An 11265-nucleotide genomic window follows, 5' to 3' on the forward strand; every position below is an offset into this window, starting at 1 on the left:
ATACAAGATGGTCTGTATTTATAAAAATATTAATTTATACCTCCTACAGCAGTAGCAAGTAACTCTATTAATCCACAGATATTTCAATTACATCACTGTTGCAATGCACATGGAATGGTTACACCATAATCTGCATTCCTACATGCTCTTCAGCAACACCACAGTGGGACAAATACAGTCACTTTGCTTCAGTCTCACGCTAATTCAGTGATAGAATAAAGTACTTCACAGATTAGCTTAGTCTGCAGCACTTAAAGGTCAGGATTTATTGTAATGTAAATCACAAAGCAATTTTATCTTGACAGAGATTACATACTGTTACAATATTTCTCACTGAATCTAGTGATGCGTTTGCTTTTCTTTGCAACTGCTGTGCAAAATTGGACTTTAGCCCAGAAAAGAAAAAGGGATGGCAGCCTGTTTAGTTTTTCAGCAACAACTTAATTCCTCCTCAGATTTTTCAGCACTACAAAAGAAGAGTATTTAAAAAAAAATAATCAAACCCCACCAAAAATCTGCCATAAATACAAGCAAACCTTGCAGAATGGAAAAGCAGTTTGTCTAGATGTTAGGCAGGACATCCACCGAGTTATCCTGCAGTATAACAGGTACTTAACTCCTGTTAGCTGGAACCAAATGATCTCATTACACAATGCTGAAGCAGCATCCTGTCATGTCATTCAAAATGCATTTATTAAAAAAAAAAAATAAAATTGATATTTATATCCTAACTAAGATTGCAGTGGTAGAGAGCCAGTGCTCAAGCACCTGCTCCACTCTCAGGCAAGCCACCTTAGGTTATATAGTGCCAGGACTGCTGTGCACTGTCCCCTTCATGAGGGCTGAATCAATTATTTTTTATCATGTTTATGGTCAACAAAAGTTCTGTGTATTAGTGCATTACGCGTCCACAGCAATAATAAACATGGTAACTTGCACTCATCTTCAAAGTGGCATCAGAAGGAATCACAGATGGGCTCTCCATGCCTCGTGGCAGAGAAGTCAGGGTTGTTCTGAGGTACCATGGACATGCATACCTCCAGCTAACCTAAACCTGCACGTTCCCAGGGACAGGACTGTGATGGTTCAAATCCATCTGGAAAGTGCCTTACAGGATGAGCAGAGCCAGTGGCATGGGAGGGCTGCGTGGGGAAGGGCGCTGCTACGGTTGCATGACTCATTTAATACAGCCTAGCCTTAGGTTCAAAACGAGACAAGTTAAGTACCTCTTTCGTTTGAAAGTCTTGCTACTTTCCCACTCTTTCTTTCAAAGGTTAGTAGTTTGGAGGCAAACCAGGCATTTCAGTGAACTCCCTTTTGTGTGGAAAACAGAAGGGAGGAGGACAGGAAAACACAATGCAGGGTGGAGAAACTTGGAGAAAGGCAGCAGCATTTTTATAGTCCTGTATACCGCAACCCTGGATTGATGTGGTGACTTGATAAGATGTTGAGTTACGCAACCGTTCCCACAGATGTACTATCGCATTAATTTCAGGCCCTTGAATGTAGCTAGACTTGTTGACCTCAGACTGAGCTTGTAGTTAGGATAAACAAGTTGCTATGCCAGTGTACAAATCAAGTCTGGAATTTGAAAAGTCATTAAGACAATAAACATGATGCTAAGTTTACAGATTCACTTTTCGAAGCGGAATCACACTTTAGGCTATATTAAGAAAGCTCTCTTTTACAGTCAAAAATGCAGAGCTGCATATAAACATACAGTTGTACAACTGCTGTGCATATTTTATATTTAAATGAAATGGCAATTTAGTAGATCCTGATGGATTTTCTGCATTCTTGTCACTGAATTCCCACCCTTTAAATTTCTTTTTCTTTCATAAGGTAGAACTTCAAAATGTACATACAGCAAAGAAGTAAAATTCATCATATGCTCCTGGATCGAGCTCTGGGGCTGAGTAAGGATGCCAATTAGTATTCACAAAGCTTGCTTCTAATGAGCAGGAAAAGCAGGTGTTCATGAAAAACAGCAAATTTTAAGTAATTCTACAGTTTATGAAACTTTGTATTTATTTCAAAATGCAGTTAATGTTACAGTAATTGAAATGAGGGATTCTTGAGCCATATTAATATGTGTCTCAGAATATCAACTAAGAGTAGGAAACTGTCAGACACCAGGAACAGTTTACAGAAAAATAGCAAGAACTTGCAATAATTATATTCCTGTTTGTATTAGTTTTTTTAATTGTACACACTGGGCTGAGTAAACAGTGCCTCTGACCTGGCTAGTTTGGATTTAAGGTATATTGTTTATTGACACAGAGATTTTGTAATCTATGAAAACAAACAAACAAACAAACAAATAACAAAATAAATTGTCCACATGAGTTTGAGACCACTCTTTTGGCACCAACTCAGTTCTAGCCAAAGAGAATGCATTTTAATCAATTTCAGAACACACAAGTTTTCTTTTGGTCCCTCCAGAGCAAAGATTCCTGGGTTTATTAATTTTAGCATCATTATCCTTCCACATAAATACTTCTTTCCAAAGCTGAAAAGAAAAACAGCCTCAGAAGGAGCCACCAAGTTCCTGGGTTTTTGAAAGGACACATTTTACAGACTGCAATCAAAGCAGGTTAACAGCACATTTAGGCAATTTTGATTTTTAGATCTGCCAATGCTAATAAATAATAACCTTTCAATGATGGCAAATGAAATTTGATATAAATACCTACCCCCTGCGCATTTGTAGGTGGTCATTTAGCAATCAGAAGCAATAAGAAATGAAATGCTACTAGCTTATGCTGAATTAAAACATGGTCACATTATTATTATTGGGATATTATAGCTAGTTTATTCTTTTACATGTCATATTTTTATTGATCACAGATCTTCACAGCAGCTTAAAAACAGTTTCCACAGTTGGTAATTTCCTAGCAGATTGCATATGTTGTCCTTTTTTTCTAGAACAGAATCTGAATTAACACATTTCTTTGCATGTGTCCTAACACAATCTAGCCTGATGTGCTCAGTGCCGTGGCATGAACTCACTGTCTGATGTTGTCTGCAGAAGGATCCCACGGAGGGCCCCTAAAACTACTGCAATACAAAAACTGAGAGCCCCCAGACCCTCTCCATGACTCCCTGGGGCTGAAACAGGAGGTCCAACAGCTCTGCTACCTCGTCTAGACCTTAAGAAGCCAGGCTACAGGTATCAGCTTAACTGATACAGCTCAGACTTTAATTAGCATGACACAAGGTTTCAACAAATTTCAGGCTGGTGCAAAGACATAATAATTTTAGATGTCAACATCCTGTGTGTCTCTGAAGCCCCTGTGCCAAAAACGAGTGCTTCCATAACAAAAGATACAGCAGGAGTGTGAGTTTGCACCTTATGCAGCTTAATCCACTGGGAAAAGCTGGGAGAGCACCAAGGTACAAGACTGCACGACTGCAGCAAGAAGATAATGTCCCTTCTTGCTGGTGTCTGCTGCGGAGCCCGCAGCACCCGCAGGTACAAAGCCTCACCCCCTGCGCTCTGTCCTAATGCTGCCCTTCTAACTGCTCCAGAGCAACTTTGTGGGCCAGGTCTGTGGATAGATCCAGCACTACAGGACTAGAGAAATTATACGCATTGAATTTCCACTCTGTTTGCAAAATACTACCTGTGCTGAAAAAACCTTTTCCATGTTTTTGCCATCCATGGTATTTCATCTCAGTGAAGTACAGGGCAAATTCCTGCCTTCCACACCCATATTTGACATCATTATTTGTGCTGGATGCACAAAGACTAGCACAGATCAGCCAACATCAGGTTCATCACTGCGTGGTACCTTAATAGGGGAGAAGTGGATGCAAATTTATCCTTCAACCATATCACAACCGCACAAAAATGTCTGCAGTTTAATTGGTTTTATCCCCTTTTTAACTTACATGAATAATAAATACATAGTAAAATAAAAATACCTGGAAGTCTGCCACACATAGAATATTAAGATTCCTTCACAGGGTGAGCGTAATAATTGCAGAAGCAACTATGTGATTGAGGAAGTTAAAGTCACTTCCGAGGGGCATGTGGGTGCTTATTTTCCAATGGTAGCAGAGGGATTGGAAAGTCCATTAGGTTCAAGGCTGAGACCCTGGTGACTGAGATGCCCACCTCCTGTGGTTCACTGGGGAAATCAAGCTGCAGATCCATTAGTTACTCAGATGTGATCTGAGTATTTCATCCCAAATGTGTCAAAAAAGGCCATTGAAAGGAACCAAAGCAGCACTTCGCTGAAATAGTTTTTAAAATGGTCACACAGCACAATTGTTCATCAGTCTTTTATGCAGAGGGAGAAAGTTTTACTTAAGTAAACACTAGTTCAAGATAAACTGTCACTCATTTGAGCATATTTAAATAAAAAATGCTCTTTATTGAAAAAAGTTACTGCATTGTATCCCCATCACACCTAGAAGAAACTAAAATATTAAACGTGAAATAACAAGAACTAATAAAGCTATGCATTCTTTCTGAGAAAAAGTGTGGTTACTAGTAGCATTAGAAACAGTATTAAAATGACTTCACTCTAGGCAGTAAGCAATAATTTCCATGGCTTTTTATTTTGGCACACCCAAGAAACGTGCTGTCCCCAACTTTTTAGAGCTTAGGTGCCAAATTCATTTTGACAGAAGACAGCACAACAATAAAAAGAATGAGAGGACCCATGCAGGGGCAGAGGAGGAGGCGGAGAGGCATAACACCACCAGATGAAGCAACCATTGATCAAAAAAATGCTGCATGCAGAAATTTCCAGATCATTTTATTGCCGTTTGTTTTTTTCAGTCCACTCTCCCCTAATCTACCTAAATGAGGTAAGGGTTGTGATGGGGCTAGCGAAATGAGGGGGGAAGGATCAGACACTAAGACAAGCCTCGAGGTGCCTTTGGGAGGTAAGGATGCTGAGAGTGGCACTGTGCAGGGGACAGATCATGAGTTAAGGGACCGGGCCGGGGGTATCACTGGAGCATCTCAGATGCAGGAGGGAGGCAGGGCAGCACAGCAGGGACAAAGCGGAGCAAGCCCAGCATGGGAGAGATGCAGGCATGAGATGATTTTGCAAGGAGCCATCTGAAGAGCAGGGCATGGAGTTGCAAAGCCAAGAGCAAAGGAGGGTGCATGCCTGAGGCAGGAAATAATTAGGACATGGGTGAGCTATTTGGTTGTCAGGACAAAAAAAAGCAGTCGTATGCTCTCACCCAGGAATAAACGAAAATGACTAGCACATCTTTGAACAAGTATATATTTTCTCAGTAAATTCTGCACATCACAAGCAATTAAATCCTTTTTCTGTCCATTTCTATTTCAGAATACAGCTGCAAGGTGACCCAACATAAGAACTGAGCATTTTGCATGTACAGAAAGCTCACTTTTCTATTTGTGCTGCATAGAAGTTGCATCTTAGTTGGCAAATCGCTATTATATGGGTGGAAGAGGCCCACAGGTTTTTAAGGTGTTTGTACACACGAAGAGAGTGAAAAGATTCTGGTACAAAAATTCCACCTGGCATTTGATTATGCTGGCTTTGTTTTTCTAACTTCAGATCCCACTTTTTAGTCATAACAATGGGTCCCCCTAGTGGGTAAAAGCATAATTGACGAATTTTGTCCTTGTAAATTTCCTCTTAACACTGCAATGTATCACATTTGATTACCAAGTGCCCGCTTGCAGAAAAGTGAGTGCGAAAAGGCATGGTTAATTTTTGCGCAACTTTTTTAAAACATAAACATTTTAAACATAAACATTTTAGAACACTAACATAGAGTGATATATACTCCTACTGAGCTGTTTCATTAAGCAATCAAGTCACAAATCCTCCTGGTGGATCATTAATATGGCACAGAAACTGCACCTCATAAACACCTAGGTTTTAAAAAAATAATAATATAAATCCATTTTTCTGTTAAGGTTGCCCTGGTGAGGGTGTAATCAATTTGCCAGAAAAAACTGTGTGGGAAAGACAACACATATTACATCATTTGGGGGGGGGGGGGGGGAACAAAACAAACCCAAAGTCACACTAACACTTTTCCAAGTCATGGTATTCAGTGTTTCACAAAGTAATGAATTAGATGCTGTTAGCACTGTGACTTTTTTCATAAATGCAGCAGCCTTTATAAACAGGTATAATTAGTTCACTCACATAGCTCCAGACATCATTACCTATTTTATTAGCTGAATAAGTCTCAGGTAGGATAGTGGGAGTTATGTTTTGCTCTTTTAAAAGTACCAGGGAATTACCTAACTTCCAATGGGGACTGAAGAACTAACTTGTTTAATGCATCCTTCAAAGTGCAAAATCTTGAGCAGGATTTGGTGAAGGGTCTAGAGAACAAGTCTTACGAGGAGCTGGGGTTGTTTAGCCTGGTAAAGAGGAGGCTGAGGGGAGACCTTATTGCTCTCTACAACTACCTGAAAGGAGGTTGTAGCGAGGTGGGGGTCAGTCTCTTCTCCCTAGTAACGAGTAACAGGATGAGAGGAAATGGCCTCAAGCTGCGCCAAGGGAGGTTTAGGTTGGATACTAGGAAAAACTCCTTCACCAAACCGGCTGTCAGGCACTGGAACAGGCTGCCCAGGGCAGTGGTCGAGTCTCCATCCGTGGAGGTATTTAAAAGAAGGGTAGACGTGGTGCTTGAGGACATGGTTTAGTGGTGGACTTGGCAGTGATAGGTTAACAGTTGGACTCGATGATCTTAAGGGTCTTTCCCAACCTTAACGATTCTATGATTCCATGATTATTCCTCAGCAATGAGGAACTCGGGGGGGGGGGGGGGGGGGACAAACCATATTCTTTAAACCTTCAAATATTTTTGCCTTTTTTTTTAATGCCTTTTTAAAGGTCTGTTTCATGACCTGTATTACCAGCATTTTTTATACTCATTTGATTTTACTTTGCTTGTTTACCTGTGACTGGTTTTTAATATATATACAGCAATCACAAGTATCATACAGGTATTTTACTACTTTCCTTTTTGTGTTCCTTGGTACAGCACATTACTGTGTAGTTTTGACCTGTATTAGTGCAGCTCTGCCTTTCACTAAACAAGAGAGCACAAGGTGGTTGGGTTTTTTCCCCCATCATGACTGGATTAAAATAAATCTATTTATTATATGAGCTTGCACAGCTCATTTTAAAATGGATAGCTTTCTTTCTTTCTTATCCTACATTTCCATTTACAGTTGGAACAGTTGCCCTGTTGTAACCTGCCTCCAGGAGAGGGCTGGGAAGGGCTCCTTCCAAGACCTGGGAAAGCCTTTCAAGCAAGAACTTGGATTACTGCAAGTTTCTGCCCACACAAATTGTCCAAATTCTATTTACACCAATAAAGCAGGATTTAGTGAGTCAAACTTCAAGGTCACTTCCTCACAAAAAAAAAACCAAAAACAAAAACCAAAACCAAATAACCAACCCAAAACCAAAAAGGCCCTTTTAGAAGTTCATTTTATGAAATTATAATTGAAATAATGCATTCATAATTAAGCTCTGCAATAAAAAAAGTTTATCCAGATGTTATAACAAGCATTTCTGCAAAACATTCTAGGCAATCTTATTTATAAAGTATTGTCTAGCTAACAAGCTCTAAATGGATCTCTCTTAGTAAAGTAGCCCTTTCCTGCTAAGCCCATTCTTTATTCCTTTAAGAGGAATATTTTAAAGGAATTATTCCTTTAAATTTATTTATTTATTCCTTTGGAATTCCTTTAAATATTCCTTTGTAAGTGAAGTAGTTTTCAAAATAGTAAAAGGTAAAAAGTGGCGAATACAACATCATTTCAAAAAGACCTACACATGGAAAGTTTCCACTTACATATTCTGAGAGCTATCACTTCTGACTGCTGGTAATTGCCAACATGTTCAGTATGCTTAGCAACAGTTTTATGGTAGATGAACCATTTGCACTATGATAGAAGTAAGATACTTGCAGATTCTCTACATGTTTATGATGTTTCTACTGATTTTCTGGTAATGTGTGTGACATCTTAGTGGGACTGAATGGATTTGTCCGCATTTTCCCCTCGGTGTACCTTAGGGAAGGTAGAATCGCTCGAAACACTGACCTCTTTTTCTGCTCTGTAGAATCATTTTTCTTTTGTTACTCAAGGATGAAAACATTCTCAACATCCCTACAGACTTACTTCAGTGGCAATTATCCCTCTGCAAGAGCACTACAGAAAATGACTTCTGCAAAAGTTTGGCTAGTGCCAGCCACTATCTTCTACAAACTCTTGACCTAATGGAAAAGTCAAAGAAAAACGCAACTGTCGCATCAGATGTGGTTTTGTGTGCAGCAAGGCAAGCTGCAGTCACAGCCGTTATCTGCCGAATAGCAGGACCCAGTCTGACAAAAACAAGTAAAGGGTCGCTTATGCGAGCAGTGCATCTATCAGATGTGAGTCAACAAAAAAACTCCAACTATGTGAGCTGTTATGAGCAACTACAAGCAACCTACGGGGCAACTGGATTTAATGCAACTGTTCTTATCCTCTGTTCTTGTGTCATTTGTGATAAAAACCTCTGCTAACAGAGTTTACTAAGCTGTGACATTCCAGAACTCCACGTAGCCTGCAAAACTTGTAAAAGTTGAAGGAATTCTCCACACTCAGCTTCACGCCGTAACCACCACACATAACGTCCTACAATGCCAGTCTTGAGTTAAGCATCTTCCTGAGCTGCAGCCACAGTTCAAGAAGTGAAGATGCAGCTGGGTTTTTTCCCAGTGTCTGTCTGCTCATCCCTCCCTTCGCAAACTGCCTCTTTGGCCTCTGCTCCGTTGCCAGCCAAGTTGTCGTGGTTTTCCTTTTCCTCTTCATTGAGCTCCAAGGGCATGGTTAAGCAAGGCTTTGCTGCTTGTGGTGAAGATGGCCACATCACCAGGGCACTACGGAGGTGTTTCTGAACTTGGGCAGAGCCTCCACATGATGAGACATATGTAACCTTAACATTGGCATTTTCTGACTTTTGATGACTTAACTCTGCCATGGAAACTTTTCCATGAGTAAACACAAACCAAAAGTGTTTTACGTGGCAAACTTAGTATTGAAAAGACTGTTCTAAAATAAATCAGCAGAGTAACACTGGGTATACACTGCACTCCAACATAGTATTTTTATTCACTTGGAGGTTCTCAATTTCCTCAAAGTTGCATGGGATTAACTGGGGAAATGATGGACTAGTTGGCACAGCTAAATTGTTGTTACTGTAAGCTCTTAAAGAGAGGCTCCACTGGACTTCAGTCCAATGGATTATGACATTCCCTTAGCTGCCATTTTTGGACTTCTACCAGGCATCACTTCCCTCCACAGCAGAGGCGACAGAGAAGCATTTGTCCCAGGTACTCCAGGTGAGACCCTGCTGCTTTAGCACTAACCCACCTTTGCAAGTCTAGAAATAAGGCACACATTCACAGCACAGCTTTGCAATATGTCATGATGACTGCTGAACCTTGATACTGTTCTACAACAGACAAGATTTGAATGTGCCACCAAATGACTCTCTTCCTCCTCCGATATCAGACAAAGAATGAAAAGACAAAAACTGGGCATCTGTATACTATGATACACCAAGCTAACTACCAAAAAGCACCAGGATAGGTGTGAGCCCCACAAAACATACAGAGTTGAATGTATGTGTCAGTGCTGGAGCCAAGAGACAGTTGCAAGTTCAGAGCTTAGATCTTACCAGGCTGTGGACTCCAATCTATCACAATTACTGTCAGTCGGTGAATATCAAGAAAAGACAACAGAAATTGCAACACCCCCAGTACACAAAACAGCAAAAAGCTCACCATTCAGCAGCACAAGTATGGTTTTGGGATGTAAAAATCTCCCAAACAAGGAAATGCAGAGAAAAAGAAAAGCCAAACATTGAGACAATATCACTAAATACTATGCTGATTGTTTCTTTTTCTTTTCTTCTGTGCCACTCCCACAGCCTGAACAACTTACAAGACCTCTCCAGTTCACTGGCCTGTGCTTATGGGAGTGTTGCACTATTGTTATTTAGCCCATAACAAGTGCTGCCACATCTGCAAGAATAAAGTATGGTTTTCAAAGTACATTGCAAAAGCTAGAAATAAGGCCTCGATCCAGAAGAGACAAAGCGCATCTTGCTGGAAGAGCTACAAAAAAAAAGCAACACGTATCAAGAAATAATTGCCATCTACAGAGGAACACAACGGTAACATCCCCGTAAAAGCCAGTCACTCAACAGCCACAGCAGAGTATTAGAAGACTGGCACATTCACAATAAGGGTACAATTCTTGGGAAAAATGTTTTTTTTTTTTTGATGACTGCTAAGGGATCTTTTAAGTTCTCTATCGCTTTCACTGTCTGCAGAAAATAAATGTCCCTGATACAGTTCACATAAGAACTTAAAAGCAAAGCCATAATCTACTGAAGTGGACAATACCCTGTCCTAGAAAATACTTAAGAGCAGTTCATAGCCTCAGTCCCAAACACAGAATCTTTTCCCCTAAATATTCACCTCCCAAACCAGTATTTTCCAATCTTAGTGGATTTGTTAAGAGCTGGATTGGTTTTTGTGGTGGTTTTGGGTTTTTTTTGGTTTTTTTTGTTTTGTTTTTTTTAATGGTAGTTTTTTTTTAAATAAGTTTTACATTTTATGTGGCTTTTTTGTTATTTTAAAGGATTTTACTTGTCTTGTAAGAAGTTTGCTGTATTTACTCCCAAGCAAGACTCCCTCTCGCATGGCAGAATCCTTCAACTCTTATTCTTCTCCTTTCCCAACTATTACACTGAAATTAATATAAAAGAAATAAAGTATTTCCATACTATATATAGAAAAATTTTTCCCCATGAACACCTATCTTCATCCTGCAAATATTTCATGCTGTTTACTTTTTGAGCAAGCACTTGCTTATAAAATCCACCTCTGATATAGCACAGAGGAATTTTACTCAAACTTTAAGACGTAGACATTAACTAAGCATTAAGACGACTGCAAATTCCTGGCAAATACCAATCACTCCCACAAATTTCATATTAGTTTTATCCCTACCATTTTTCCCCATTATATTTTCATAATTAATTGGGGGGGGGGGGGGGGGGAAATCTCAACAGGAAGAGTGTCCTTTCCTAGCAAAGGCTGCTCAGAATGAGGGTGATCCAGAACAGAAGTCCCAGCTGATGGCCACATACCCCACTGGGGTTCTACATGAGGTGTCTGTTCATAATATTACTTCATCAGTTATATGGAGCCACTGCTAGTCATTTTGAATTGCTATAACCTTCTGTATGAATGGAC

Source organism: Nipponia nippon, unplaced genomic scaffold (assembly GCF_047370975.1).
Source record: "Nipponia nippon isolate SJK-2023a ecotype South Korea unplaced genomic scaffold, ASM4737097v1 scaffold_24, whole genome shotgun sequence".
Taxonomy (NCBI): domain Eukaryota; kingdom Metazoa; phylum Chordata; class Aves; order Pelecaniformes; family Threskiornithidae; genus Nipponia; species Nipponia nippon.